General features: G+C 36.2%; 1 long non-coding RNA gene across 1 annotated transcript; it reads left to right on the top strand.

The window, feature by feature from the left end:
- Nucleotides 1-399: 399 nt before the first annotated feature.
- LOC131978074 (uncharacterized) lies at nt 400-8,778 on the top strand. The gene is made up of 3 exons (XR_009394928.1): nt 400-428; nt 1,799-1,903; nt 8,363-8,778. It is a non-coding gene; the product is annotated as an uncharacterized LOC131978074 (long non-coding RNA).
- The last annotated feature ends 6,420 nt before the right edge of the window (nt 8,779-15,198 follow it).

Here is a 15,198-nt window from a genome sequence, read left to right on the forward strand (position 1 = left end):
ACATAGTTAATCAGTTCATGAGAAATTTGATTCCACTAGCCATGTATTAAAAAACGCATCTCTCAATAACCATGGTGACCATGGAGCACCCCTGTGGTTTAGAGTCGTGCACCCCGGGGGGCAGCGACAGTCGGACCTTGCGGCTCCATGGTAGGTTCACGGGCTATGAGCTCCGTCTTTTTCTATATTAATTAATTTAATTTCACTGCAGATGGGTGGTTTAAGTTGTGTTTGTTTGTTATATAGCTCCCTTACGGATGAGCCCTTCTTTTTTTTCATAGAAAGTTGAAAGTGTTTTTATTTTATTTTTATTTACAAAATTGCTATTGCTACAAGTTAGCTAGCCTGCACTGTCTTTTGATTTTATATTTTTCAGGTGGTATTTGTGTTTGAGAGAGCAACTGATTTGACTGTGATTCCTGTACCAGGTATGATTTTTGTATTTTGTGTTCATGTTGTAAGCAATTAAGACAGTCGGACCTTGTGGCTCCATGATGTTATGTTTGTGTGAGAGAGCAACTGATTTGACTGTGATTCCTGTAGCAGAATAAATGGCTGGATGCCAATTGGATCTCTTAGTCTCGCCATAAAATTACACAAAGCACAAGAGAGAGAGAGAGTACAAAGCCGCTACAAGTGCAGTGTTATAACCAAAAGAAACAATTTCAAGAACTAAACAAAAATGGCCAATAGCTAAAGTTAAATGAAACTAAAGTTTTAAATCAACCATATTCTTTATTTAACCATGGGCCACAGAGTTGCTCAGGAGGCATTAAAACGAGCCGTTGAACCAGGCATTGCCATGACACATTGTAACCTTGGTGTCATCAAGCATAAAGTTAGGAGTCTGGCAGTAAAACTTGATTACCAGCCCTTTCATCTGGCAATTACACTTGCGTTTCCTCACACACACATACACAATGATCTAATGAGGTTACATTGGACAAGCTTGCATGAATTAGTTGTTACGCTGAAAGGTTGAGAAGCAAATGGGTCAAATGTTAATTACAAATTGTCTCAGTTCATAGAGAATAAAGATTGTAATTAATCGTGGACGGGACAAATTCATAGCAATTTACCTCACTAATGTACCTGTGTGGCACACAAATAGCATCTCACACATTTCTCCAAAGCCAAATTAAAAAAGTTACTCATACCATATTAATTTTAAAGCCAAAAGGTGAAAATTAAGTGTAACATCATCTATGACTGCATTCAGGTTAGGCACGACCTTACATGGGTAACCTCTTAATGCATGACATTAAAGGCAGAAATTCAATAATAATGATGTATAGAAATGCTCCAACTAAAATAAGAAATCCAATTATTAAATATCAATTTAGTTCCTCTTGATTTATAGCACCAATATTTTATCAAATAATGGAATTTTTTGAAGTATGTGTTCGTATGCAGGGTTTCACCTCGTTCAATATCAGTCCACAAAAACATAATATGATATAACACTGAAAGACAATCATATCAAAACAGCTTTAGAAACTGTTTTAACAGATAGCAGCAAGATAGCAGCATCTATGGCTGACAGCTTTCATTTCGGTGCTATATTTATACAGCTTTTTGGCACAGAACATTTTATCATCCTTTCAATATCTTTTTCTTTTTCCCTGTTCTTCTCTTGCCGGGCACTTTAACAGCCTTAACTCTAGAAACCTGAAAACTCTCTTATGCTCCTCTGTTCACTTCAGGATCTGCACCACTGACTATGAATGGAACATTAAAATTTCGGGGGTCACAAAGTTTGTCTGAGCTCTTAAAACCGAGTGACCTTTTTTCTTTTCAGTTCAGCAAAAGAGAAATCGTTTCCTGCCCAGAAAATGCCCTGGAGACTATCACAGTGTCCACAATTTGGGTCTTCCATTCAGGGTCAATGACAGTGCTTCAGAAGGTGACTCTTTTTTATTTGGAGCAAGGACAAAGACTCATTGATGTGCACAAATCTAGACTGTTGACCATATCTAATAGACCAGATAATATTATCTTATCACTTTTGCAGAAGAAGGTTTTCCTGTAAGAATGCTGCAGATAGAACAAGAAAACTATACTTTCTAACAGTAGGGTAAAGCTGAAAGAAAGCTAATTTTTCGTGACCTTCAAAGTTGCAGCTTCACAGTGTAAGAACATAATGACTGTAATTATTACAAGACAACCATCATTGCAAAATGACTAATGTGACCATTAGAGCTAACAACGCGTACAGCACTCTGCAAGGCGAGCCTACGCAGACGTCAACAAAGCTTCACAATGCAGCAGCACAGCTAATTAATATACAGCAGAATCAATGGGTACACAACAACCAGCTTCATCCAGGCCAGCGTTAATTGAAAGGGTTCTCATTTTCTGTGCCGGCCCTCTCAAGGTGACGGAGCATGTTGTGGTTAGATTAAATATTTATTGAGGGGTGTCATTACATTGCCATTATCATTTAGATCAGTTCATTAAACAACAAGATACACCAATGATGAGACAATTACGGTTGTTAAATAAAACAGGATGAAAAGAGATAAAAAGAAGAGTGTTGCAGCCTCACGCACACACTCCCAGTGCAGATGTGTTTTATGTACACAAACGGAAACGCACACATGTTCTGCTCACTTTCGAGGTCACTGAGCTGGGTCCCAAGGTAATCGTTGAACAGTAGTTCTTGGCTATGCTTGAAAAGCAATGACTGCGATAACCATTAACCCCTGCTGGGAAGTCCAGGCAACACAATAACGGCACACTTGAGGAACTATGTCAGAAATTATAGATATGACACAGAAAATGCTCCTATAAGAGTCTTATATTTTTAAGGTATTTAACAGCTTCACGATGACGCTCTGGGATTGTACGCTGTTTGACTCACATTTGTTTTCTTACATTTTTGACCTTGGAAATTGCTTTGTAATTCTCTGCATGGTTATTTGGAACCACGGGGATGGCGGTGCCCATAGAATCCAAATCTCCCTGACAGATCCTGATTTGTATTTTGTAGTTATAAACTCATGTGGGGTATCTCCGCCTTTATCTTTCTTCCACCCACCCATAGCTACCTCATGGTGGTTTGGAAAACAACATCTACCTCAGAGCAGAGCATATTTCAGCAACTGAAAAAATTATATCTGGGACTTTCATTGCTATCACTACTGCTCTCTCTCTCTCTCTCTCTCTCTCTCTCTCTCTCTCTCTCTCTCTCTCTCTCTCTCTCTCTCTGTCTCTCTCTCTCTCTCTCTTTTTTTTTTTTTTTTTTACCAATATAGTACATTTCCGACTCATAGTAAAACCCAAATGACTCGGGTTATTCTTTGGGGTTATTCCAAGGCAACCGGGTGATCAGTTATGTTCACCAAAGGCACACCTAATTTGCAAGACTTGGAGAATACAGTCGGTGTTATATATGTTGATATATTATTCGCCTCCATAGAGCTCCACTGTTGTACAGAAACACAATGAGAGAGTGACAGAGAGAGAGAGAGAGAGAGATAGATTATGTTGTCACAACAGTCCGGTATTTAGTACAATAGAATAAAATACTGAGGTAGAATCAATAAAAACAACAATAGAAAAAAAAAACACAGAATACAACAAGGTCACTTGGTTGTTGATGGCATTTTGCAGAGGATGGCTGTCATAATAGTAGTATATCACAGTATATAGTAATAATAGTAATGACAGCAGCAGTTTATGTATATAATAATAATAATAACATAGCAATGTGTCATATATTCAGCCTGTGCAGGGTGTGCATACATACACATACATAACATAATATGTAAAGATGTGTGTGTGTACATATATATATGTATATATATACATATTTATTTTTAAAACAACAAGCTCAATGAACTATGACAGGATGACTGAACTAAATAGCAAAATAATATAAATATTTGAGCATATTTAACAGAATTGTAGCATTGTCAATGGATCCACTGTATGATATTTCTTGTAAAGTAAGGTTCAGCAGATACTGCTTTCGTCTTGAACCCCTCTGGCGTGCTCGTAGATGTCTTGTTCCCTCTGCCATTGCACGTTTGATCTCTTGCAGTTATACATGAAAAGGTGGCATTCACTGGCATACAATTTTTCAAAGAAAGGTTTCTTCAGTCAGGGCATGAGCAGTGGGGGGAATGCACAAAAACTGCAATGATCTACGGATGTTGCTGCTAGGAGAAGAGACTGAAAGATGTCCTCTGCTGTGTGTGACAAGTGTTTAATGTGAATGATTGCTAAGCCGTGTCCAATGGATCTCCAGCAAGGGCCCTATTTTTAGAAAAGTACTTCTAAATGTCCACCAGCCTGATGTACATCTCCTACAGAGTGTAGGGGAACAGAGCACTTTATCTTGATAAGTGTAGGCATCTGATGGAAGCTGCAAAATGTAGCACATACGTACATTCACTTGGCAATGGCAAAATATATGAGAGCTTACAGATAGAATGATGTCTGAGAAATACTGGTCTATGTGAATGTCTAACTTTGTAACAACCTTGTTAGGTATTGCTTTATTTCTTTTTGAGGTATGCACTAATTTGATTTGGTTTTAATTGGATTTGCTGCATTACTTTGGCTTCTTTGACATTTCTCTATCTTCGTTTTTGTGTCTGTTACTCAGCTTGTGAATGCTGTGTATAATTTTTGAATTAATAATAAAAAAAATAAATAATGTATATATACCCTGCAAAGAAAAATAGAAAGACTAGTACTGTATTAAAGCAATCTAGTGAGAAATGAAAAAAATAATCAAAATAACAAATAACCAGTATTTCTTTTTCTTTTTTTAGAAAGAAGAAGAAATGTTTATGTAGCTGCAATTTTCAATTTGAGTTCTGGACCTTGGTTGTAAGGACATTGTGGAACGTGAGGAAATTTTAGTCAGCCCTCACATTCCACACGGAGAAAAGTTAAAACATTGGCAAAAAAAAAACTTTCCAACTGAGCCTTTTACCCAGTCCTTGATGTTCAATTACAGAGTTATTTGAGTTTTCTCTAGAATTTGTTGAAAGTATTGCTACTCCTTCCTTCTTCAGATTTTTTTTTAGTTAATTCTTGATCACAGGGTTAAGGTCAGAATTAGATAAGATTGGGGTTGGATGTGTTGTGATTGTTACGGTTGGAGTTGGTTACAGAATTTATTATCTCAGTGCACTTAGGCACGGGAATTAGTTTGCCACCACCTTGAGAAGATTCAGTGCTACATTCAAACAAGAGGCATCAGATTCAAGGACAGTTAAATCAGACCTAGTATTCAATTATTATCTTAGTGTTTGTGCAATTTGTGGCAAAATAACTTTGAAATTGGCCCTGGATTGTGGTTATTATGCGAAGCAAGTGCAAAATATTACCATAAGAGATGCATATGTTTAATTATCTTGAATCTGAAAGTCTTTGAAAATATACAGGGCTTTCCATTTGGCCTCTGAATCCAAAAGCATGGATTAGGACAGTACTGGACAAATATTCATAAATTACAGGGACCTTAATTATTTTGAGATATAGAGGTACTAATGAGAAAAATGAAAAGCATGCACATTAAGTAGGGAAATTAATGATTTGCCTGAAACAAAAAAAGAAACACATAATCATATTCAAGATGTGCTGAAGTCATTTGAGGAATCACACATGCTGAGCCCGCGGGGCGACAGAGTGAGACTGCTGTCAAGGACTTTACTTTTTAACCGGACAGATTGGGGATTTAATGACCATATTCAAGGTCAAATTTCAGTTTAGTGTTATCAGTCCAGTTTCACAACACCATGCATGATTTGTTTTATTTTAATGACTCAATCACAGTGCCAACAATGAGTGTGTAAAACAAATTTACAAAATGAAGAAAATACTGCTGCTATTACAACTACTACCACTACAACAACTTCTAATAATTATAATAGTAATGATAATAGGTAACACTTTACAATAACCAACTAAGTAACGTTTATAGATGGTTTATAAACCAATTATTAACCATTTACAAAGTGCTATACCTATTTAATCATTAAATGTTTTCAACCAATTTCTTAAAGGTATATGAATAATTTTAAAATCATTAACATACTTAATATTGTGTTAAAATGTAATAATGAGTGCAACTAAAACTGTTAATGAACTATTAATTACAATTTAATTGTTTGTTAATGGTAAAGTAACTATAAACGTATATTAATATACCATCTATTAGGCATTTATAAATGATTTAGTTAGTTAAACATTAATAAATTATGTATTTACCATTATAAATGGCCTATATACGGTTTATACATGATGATTAAACATAATAAACAGATAAAAATCTGTTTACCATTTATAAATGATGGTTATTGTAAAGTGTTATCTCATATTAATAGGAAAAAAATTAACAGTCTACACTTGAGTAAATTTTTTCTCATGTGCAGGTCAAAACCTGTCTCCTTCAAAAACGAACACAAGAAACACAACAGAAACCAAAAAGCTTTTTGAGGTCGCTGTAAAGTGGAGAAGGTGATCTTGACACATTTTACAGATTCCTCAAAAGCTGCAAGTGCCGAGGGAGACTAGATATCATTTGTTCAGAGTGAGAAGTGCTCAGGAGTGTTTCTCTGCGGAAGACGGGGCCAGGGAGTCTTTCATGCTCCGGCCAGTCTCCTTCTGATTTAGATATGTGGTCATTGGAGGCTTCTCTGACCCAAATGGCTTTGCAGAGGCATCCAGGGTGTGAAGATGTAAGCCTCGCCAGGTAAAGAGGATCTGTAATTGGAGTTACTTTAACAAGGCTGTTACTTTGCCATAAATCATGACAAGTGAAAGTCCTGTGCCCTCTATTCAGTGTCCTGAAATAGTGCAGGAGGAAAAATTAACTGTGCTCCGCTAGAACTTTCCTCTTCAATCCAGTGGGGGTTTATTGGATTTTATCCTGCTGGGCTTACAGTGTAGTGTGTGCTTTGTAGTAGAGCAGTGAAGCTCTGTGGTAAAATCCTCTCTTTTCATATATGAAAGAGAAAAAAAAGGGAACAATTATGTCAGTACAGCATAACAAGATTTAGAGAAAAAGTTAACTAGGCTGCATGATTTTTTTATTTCTTTAGTTTGCATGCACTCATTTAATTCAAACATTGCTTCCAGCTGGCTCTTTTAACAATACATGTGAGTCAGAAACTGACACTCAGGTTGTTTAAACTTGTTTTGGCTGAGTGCTTGAATTTAAAAAATGTTGAGTTTGGAAACATCTGTCAATGGTACAGGCACTTTTACAGTCTAGTCAATGTACAAGAGTTATTTCTGATTGTCTCCCAGTATTGAATAGTTATTAAAACTCATCCAGTCAGAGCTGTTTTAGATTTGGCAAAGTCCCCAAAGTGTCTGCATTCAGATGCTTTCTCTCTCTAACAGCTGGTGTTGTTGGGAACACTGTTGTGCATGTAAATATACACTGCAAAAAAGCCAACTTGTATTTTTTGGCCTAAAACAGTGATTTAAGTTGGTAAAACTTGGAAATATAAATTATTGACATGTAGGGCAATAATGTAAGTTAGCACAACAAAGGAAGCCAGTTGTCTGCTCAAAAACAAGTTTGTGAGTTGCTGTTACTTATATCTTTAAGTTGGGGTTCAAAACAAGGGACAATAGTTCTGCTTACTCTTATTTCTTTGTTGTGAAATGCGGGAAATCGGTGAAATTCGGTCATTAGCGAAAGCTAGCGGCTAACTGATGCTAGTGGCTAACTGATGCTAGCGGCGCTGCTTGTTACAGCTACAAGAGTAGCCATTAGCGTACCAATGCTAACTCAAAATTTTAGTCGCAACATTAGCTGACATTTCATAGCGACGTTACAATCGTGCCAATTCAGCACATTGCATAAGTTAGCAGAAGTAAGGATTAAAAGTTATTATAATTTATAATGTAAAATTAGTAGCCTACAACTTACAGTTGAGTTGACAAAAATCTGAATTCAGAGTTGAGCAAACTCAAAAACAAAAGTTAAAATATTTAGTTTATTTGTCCAACTTAAAATTTTATCAAAGTTTGTTGCATTGAAATTTTGAGTTCTCCCAACTTTTCTTTTTTTGCAGTGTATTGGACTCACAGTCAGTCTTACTCTTGCCGTAGTTTTATTACATGAAACAAGAAAATCCTCGTTATTAATTATTGTTTGAATCATATCCTTTTACTGATGTCAGACTTCTACTTTTGCATAAGTGAGTTGATCATTTATTGTCCAATGGCTTAAACCTATTGTTTACATGCCATAACTGCTGCAGCTTATATTTCTGATACCTTAAAGTTGGGGTAGGTATTTTTCTTTTTGCGTCATTGAGCAAAATTCCATTTCAACATTTCAGTATATTGTTATTCAGGTGGTCTGACTTGACTTTTATACCTTCTATTTTCTCAGTTTTTTTCAGGCTTCTAAACTGTGGTGGGAAACTTTGGATAATCACAGGTCGTGTCATGTGTACATCCCTCCAGATGGTAAAAGCCTGATATAATGGCGGAAAATTATGCAGAATAAGATGCCATTTCACATTGGCAACAACTGCAAAGCAACCAAAAAGAAGGAAGACGGTTTTATGAGCAGCTTTTAAAGTAGCCTTGTAATTTGACCTTGGGAGATCAAATTATGGAAAGTCTGTAGCAGATGGAAACATACAATACAGTGAATTTTCTGAATGTATAATGAACAAACTATTTGAAATTGTTTTAAATGTTAACATCAAGTGTCAATTTACAGCTCTGTGCCAGTGTACTAATCTATTACACACATACTCCACAACAATACATACTTCTATTGTTTCATTGATAATAAAACAATTGATTCCATCTGGCTGCTTGTTTTATGTGAAGAGATAAAATTATGTTAAAGTTATGATTTCTTAGTTATGCTTGAAATGAGAAATTTTTACTTTTCATTTTGAGGAAACACATCCCATATCCAAAGGTACTGTCAGCATTACTGACACAGAGTTACTGTTGGAAAAAAAGAAGAAGCATTTTTGTGCACTTTTTCCACTTTGAAACCAAACTTTGCTCATGAAATGCTGGAAAAGTTCTACTTCCTTGTTGGTGATTTATATCCCACCCCTCAAAGTCATTGTGTTCGGAATTGTATTGGCTATATGAAACGCCAGTCATCAGGTCGCTGGACTGTGAGTGGTTCTTCCTACAGCTTACCAAAGATGGTTGTACCTTCCCTCAACACGGGCCCTCGTTGGCTATTGGAGGTTGTGGTTGACATAGTTGCTAGTTGGTAATAGGTCAATGAGGTGTCAATCGAAAGGTGATTTTTAAATTTTTTTTTAAATGGGAACATTATCGAAAATTAGGTAATTTTTTGGAAAGTGAGGACATTCTGACATTGCATTGCATTCTACGTGTGGATTGGCTATGTAGGGACCAGGAAACATGTCCTCACTTACCCAAAAATGTCCTTACTTTCTACAATGTACCTATTTTAAATACAACTGTAGCTAATGGCTCACAGGCTTGGCTAAATCAATTTCACATAGCACATATGCCTATGCCAATGTTTTTTTGTTGCTGAGATTTAACCCAGAGGTTAACCAATTTAAATAAGCGAACATATATTATAATTGTGTGTGCAGATAAACACACTGATTGTGTCCTGCCTGTCAGAACATGACGCATCAGGTCAACAGCAGCAGTGACTGCAGGGTGTCAGGCCACAGAAGGTGTTGGGAATAGCTTAAATTATATGATGACATGCAGGGACTGTATCCATGCTGAAATAAAGCAAGGAGAGAAATGTATGAAATCACAACCTCCTCTGCCCTTTGGTGCTTTAAATACTCATCGAGTCTGAAGAGAAGTTAGAGGAGTGAACTTGTCTGTACATGCATCTCCATGATCCATCTTCTGGAAATTAAATATAAGCCGTAACCATGGGAATTTTTGGTGTGAGGCTGACAAAAATGTAATCTAATACTGAGAAATGTACCAGTGAAAGGAAAAAACAATAACAAGCCTGAACTGTGCAATCACTGTTTGCCCATTTTTGTGTTAATGACATTTCAGCGGGTGTTATATTGAAATATATTAATAGTAAGATAATGATGGGGTGTAACACTGCAACTGACAAGTGTGGCTGAGATATCCAGATTGAAGGGTCTGTGTTTGTGTGCATGCAGTGCTATGAGTTCAGTTTACTTGAATAAACACCTTTTTAACTAAACTAGTTTTATGTGCATCATCCTCATGCTGGGCCATAAAGCATCTGAAAATATAATCTTGAATGCAGGATAATTAAGGGCCTTAAAGGATGGAGTCAGTTGCCAGCCTGAGACATGTTTGCCCCAGGAGCCTAATTTATTGAAACATATTCAAAACCACTTCCCCTTTTATATCGGAATGCATTGCAACATATGCAGAAGTTCTTGGAAACCTAATTATTTGTGAACTTTGAATCTTGCTGGCTTGATGTGCCAACTTTTGTGTTACCAGAGCTCAGGTTTGTACATCATTTCCACACCATCCGCACTAATTACCACAGTCACTGACTACAATACTGTAAATATCTATCTGCAGAGGACGGCTTATATTGCTCATTATGTCATAAGTCTTTTGTACACATATATTGCTGTGCTGTAAACTGAACTGTGGCTTCCTCCTGACACAGCTCTGTGAGAACTAATGCAGAGTGACTACCTCATTCACACTCTATTAGTCTGATTATGTAATTTAATAGGGTTGATGATTAAATTAGTTCTATGAATGGCAATCATTAATGAGTCATTAATTAGTTGATTAAACAACTAAAGGATGCTTGAAAACTGCTCAGTCATGATGTGTCATACAGTTCACTTTTTTGTTTTCATGCGAGGAAGTAATGAAAAACAAAGCAACAAAAACTACGAGGAGCCGTATAGGCCACAGTTCATCTTCCCTCTCACATTCACAATTTTAACTCTCACATACAAAAAAAAGAGGTTAGGTTTTTTTTTTTTCAATTATAAATTTGAGAGGTATTTTTTGTGTTTGTGAAAGGTAAAATTGTGAATGTGAGCAGTAAAATAGTGAATGTGAGAGGTAAAATTGTGTTTGTGAGAGGTAAAATTGTGAATGTAAGAGGTAAAATTGTGTTTGTGAGAGGTAAAAGTGTTAATAGGAGAGGTATATTTGGTGTATGTGAGAGATAAAATTGTGCATGTGAGAGGTAAAATTGTGTTAATGAGGGGTAAAATTGTGAATGTGAGAGGTAAAATTGTGTTTATGAGGGGTAAAATTCTGAATGTGAAAGGTAGAATTGTGAATGTGAGAGGTAAAATATTGTATGTGAGAGGTAAAATTATGTATGTGAAAGATAAAATTGTGTTTGTGAGAGGTAGAATTGTGCATGTGAGAAGGATGGTGTATGTGAGATGTAAAATTGTGAATGCGAGAGTTAAAAATGTTAATGTGAGAGGTACATTTGGTGTATGTGAGAGGTAAAATTGTGAATGTGAGAGGTCCAATTTTGGGGTCATTGTATTTTGGTATTTGTTTGTTAAATAAAACTTAATAATAATAATAATAATAATAAGTTCATTTTTTAAATGCCAAGCAACTTAAAATAGTAACTCACTGGATTGTGTTGCCTTATTTGGATAGATTATGTGAACTGGACGACATTTTTTGCAAAGAGAATCTAAACTCGGCTTGTGTAAAAACCAGCTGGTCGCTGCTTTGTGTACAGTATGCTGATACAAATAGAAGCCAGAGATTTTCTCGCCTCCTGTGCCTGCCTGCGGGCCATAAAGCTGCATCTGTAGACCGGTTTAATGAGCCATCATGTGTCGGAGGACGAGGGCTTTATTTCAGGAGCAATAAAAAAAAAAAAAAATACTACTCATATTGCTCCACACTTTCCAAGCCGAACCTTTGAAATGCTAAGACCTTTCTTTTCATCATCGTATTATTTCCTCTAAGGTCACAGTGAGTGTAGACTACACCAGAAAGAATGGTCTGTAATTGCAATCATGATTTCACAACAGTTCACCCTGTAATTTGCGTCCTTTTCTAAAGAATGGAACATATTATAGATGTGATGTTTCAGCTGACCTGCTCCCAGGCTGGATAAATAATTAGCAACTCAGCAGGAAGCAGCAATTATTTCATCCAATACCTTTATAATCACTGAAAGGTTTCCTACAGGTTCAGAGGGAGCACTGCCGCTGAGAACTGCTCCATTTTGCTCTTCATTGACTTCTTTGATTTAGGCACCGGTCCGGAGCTCATTAAAATGACTATTACAGATTCAGAAATGTAATAGCCATACAGTATATTTCCAGTGGTTTGAAAGATAAAAAATTAATCAATATATACCTTCACACATGCTTCTGTTCTTGGGATGAAATCAATTTTTAGTTTAAAAGAGTAACAATATATAGGTTTTGTGTGTTCTTTTAGAAAAAATGAACATTTTATGTTAAATAAGCAATCTAAGAGAGAAAGTGAAAGAAATAAAGACATATATTAAAAGTGTGGCTTGACACAAACTCACATACCTTAGCCAGCCGTAGAAAATTGCCTTCCTTCTCTTCTTAAAATTAATGATTTACTTTTTTTAGGAGTCACTTATAAAACAGCCTTGAAACGTATGAATGCAATCGTCACTGACTCCATGGTGGTTTGGCATGATATTTTAATTTTTTTAATCAATAAATGGTTATGACTAGAGGGGGGACCTGTTATGAATTTTACAACCTCCTGAGAGACTCAGTGCCTTTAACTTGCTCGAAAATGTCTTCTGGAACATTAATCCCATGTTTTAACAGGAAAGGTCCTCATTATTTTCAGGATTGAACAGAATCTATGTGGGCCCTTCATGGTTTTTATATTTGCCTTATTGAAATGAACGAGGCTGTCATAGTTCTTTTAAAGACAGTCCTGCAGGCCTCTCATTGTACCCAGGAGTGGTCTTTGTTTGCATTGTGTGTCCCCAATATGCGTACCTAACATGAAAAAAAAAAATGAAAAAAAAAGTTTCATGACACACTTCAATTCAAGGGAAATGTTCAGGATCAAAATGACAGCGTTCAATCGTAAGTAATCATCTTTTGAATAAATCTATCCTTAATGACATTGATACAAGTTAGAATTCTGTTTCCTATATCTACAAAATGTAGCAGAGGAAAACCCAATCATAATGTTAATGTTTCATTTAATATACAGAAGGCATACATGCTTCTAGACAACTCAATTTAATTGCTTTGCCAATTACTCCCATCAGCCCCTGAATGTGCTTCTCTCACCGTCATCTGATTGTTATTCTAAAGCTGGGGAATCACTGATTTGTTCTTTACGTAGAAATGAAATAAACCAAGAAAGTATTTGACATCAATTAAACCATGTATCTGCCTGATTGATGAGATAGCGCCACAGTGTCCCGGTGTGCTGTAAATTACTTCCACACACTTGCAGTCTCAACATGCACTTCTGGCAGTTGCCAGATATTCAAGAAGGCACTTGACTATTTGCAAATACAGCAAGTGAGAGCACTGGGACAGAGCCAGTGTTCCAGCTGCCTGCTCTCCCATTGGCCACAACTTCAAACTCACACACACTGTACGGATCCTGAGCTACGGTCGTAAAGGACAGAAATGCAAAAGTCGAAGAAAATTTCCAGCATGGCTGCAGAGTGAAAACCTCCCACTGCATATTCTTGCTGGTTTTTCCTCTGCCAAGGACGTAATGTTTTCAGTTTGGTCGTTTGTCTGTCAGCAGGGCCAAGAAATAACTCATTAAAAGTTTTGAGCAGATCTGAATTACAGGGCAGCTTTCATTAATTATTTTTCACCTTTGTTAGTATTGTGCAAATGTATCCAGCTTCTGTGGACATCATGGCAGAGGTGAAGAGACTGAAGAGAAGGATGTTTAATGGAGGAAAATTGTGACTGAGCAAGAGGCCTCCGGTGAAGGGCAAATTGCGCACTTGCTTGAAAGGCTGCAGACAATCTGGACTTCTATAGCTGTTGGACTAGTAGTTAATATTAGCTGACTTACTGTTTTGTGTTGTTTTACTTGTTATACGTTTGTAAATGGTATCTGCAGAAGCTATCTACAATTTTTTAAATCGTGATTAATGCAACCTACACTGTAAAAAAATAAAAACGGTTGTTTTTACGGTAAAAAAAACTTTTTCTAATATTACGGTAAAATAATATTAGCACTTTTGATTTCACGTTTAAGATTGCCATTTTATTCCAAATATTACTGTAAAAAATAAAAACGTTTTTTCATCAAAAGAAACGCTGTTCTGCCATATAATTGACAAGAAAATACTTTATAAATGAAAGATTTTACCATTAAATATTAGTTTATTTTTGTTGGAGATTAAAAAATGACAGTGATGCTTGTATATATAGTACAGTATATTTTGTTATAAACACGGTGCCAGTGTATTTTACAGTGGAGTAATGTTTTTTGTTTTTTTTAAAGAGTAAAAAAAAATGTTTTAGCTGATATGTACATTAACAGTGTTTCATTGTTACTGAAACTGAATTAACATATTTATCATTTTACGGTCTTTTACTGTCACAGTTTAGCAGTTTTTCACCGTAAAACCTACAGACATTTTTTACAGTGTAGACAAATGCAGGTGTAATGCACATGCATCCAACTCGCTCTACGCTTTCACATTAAGCGGTGACAACCTCATCCATTCCAAGGGTGAGGGAAAACATTATCTGTTTTTTTTACTTACTTTCTGTTGAAAAAAAAAAATCCCTCTTGAATTTCATAATGACTAGCAGTATTTCTGCATTCATTTTGGTAGAGGTAATGCAAAAACAGTGTTTTGCATTAGCCTACTCTACACACCCCTGGCATCAATTAGTATCAGGGAAGGAAAACATACAGGTTTTTATGGTCTCAAAGTCTTAAGCAGGTTGATAATTCATAAGGATGGGTAATGTGTATTTGAGACTTTTGAAGTAAAAGTGCATTTTAAATTAGAACATCAGCTTTTTCCCACTTTCTTTTTTAGTGGAGTTTTTTATCAATTTTATTGTGCACAAGACACAAAATCAATCAGCCAAACAAGGCGTTGTCACCTTGGAGCAATGTTGAACAACTGAATGCCAAGAATATAATGTGGTTGACTTCCCAAGTTAAAAAATATGACTTACAAGGGTTTGCTTTCCCTCAGCAATTATGGGCAAGGACGTGCAGCTAATCTGACACATGAGACATATACTTGAAACTGAAAGTGTTAGGTGGTTAACTTCAGCAACAGAG

Source organism: Centropristis striata, chromosome 9 (assembly GCF_030273125.1).
Source record: "Centropristis striata isolate RG_2023a ecotype Rhode Island chromosome 9, C.striata_1.0, whole genome shotgun sequence".
Taxonomy (NCBI): domain Eukaryota; kingdom Metazoa; phylum Chordata; class Actinopteri; order Perciformes; family Serranidae; genus Centropristis; species Centropristis striata.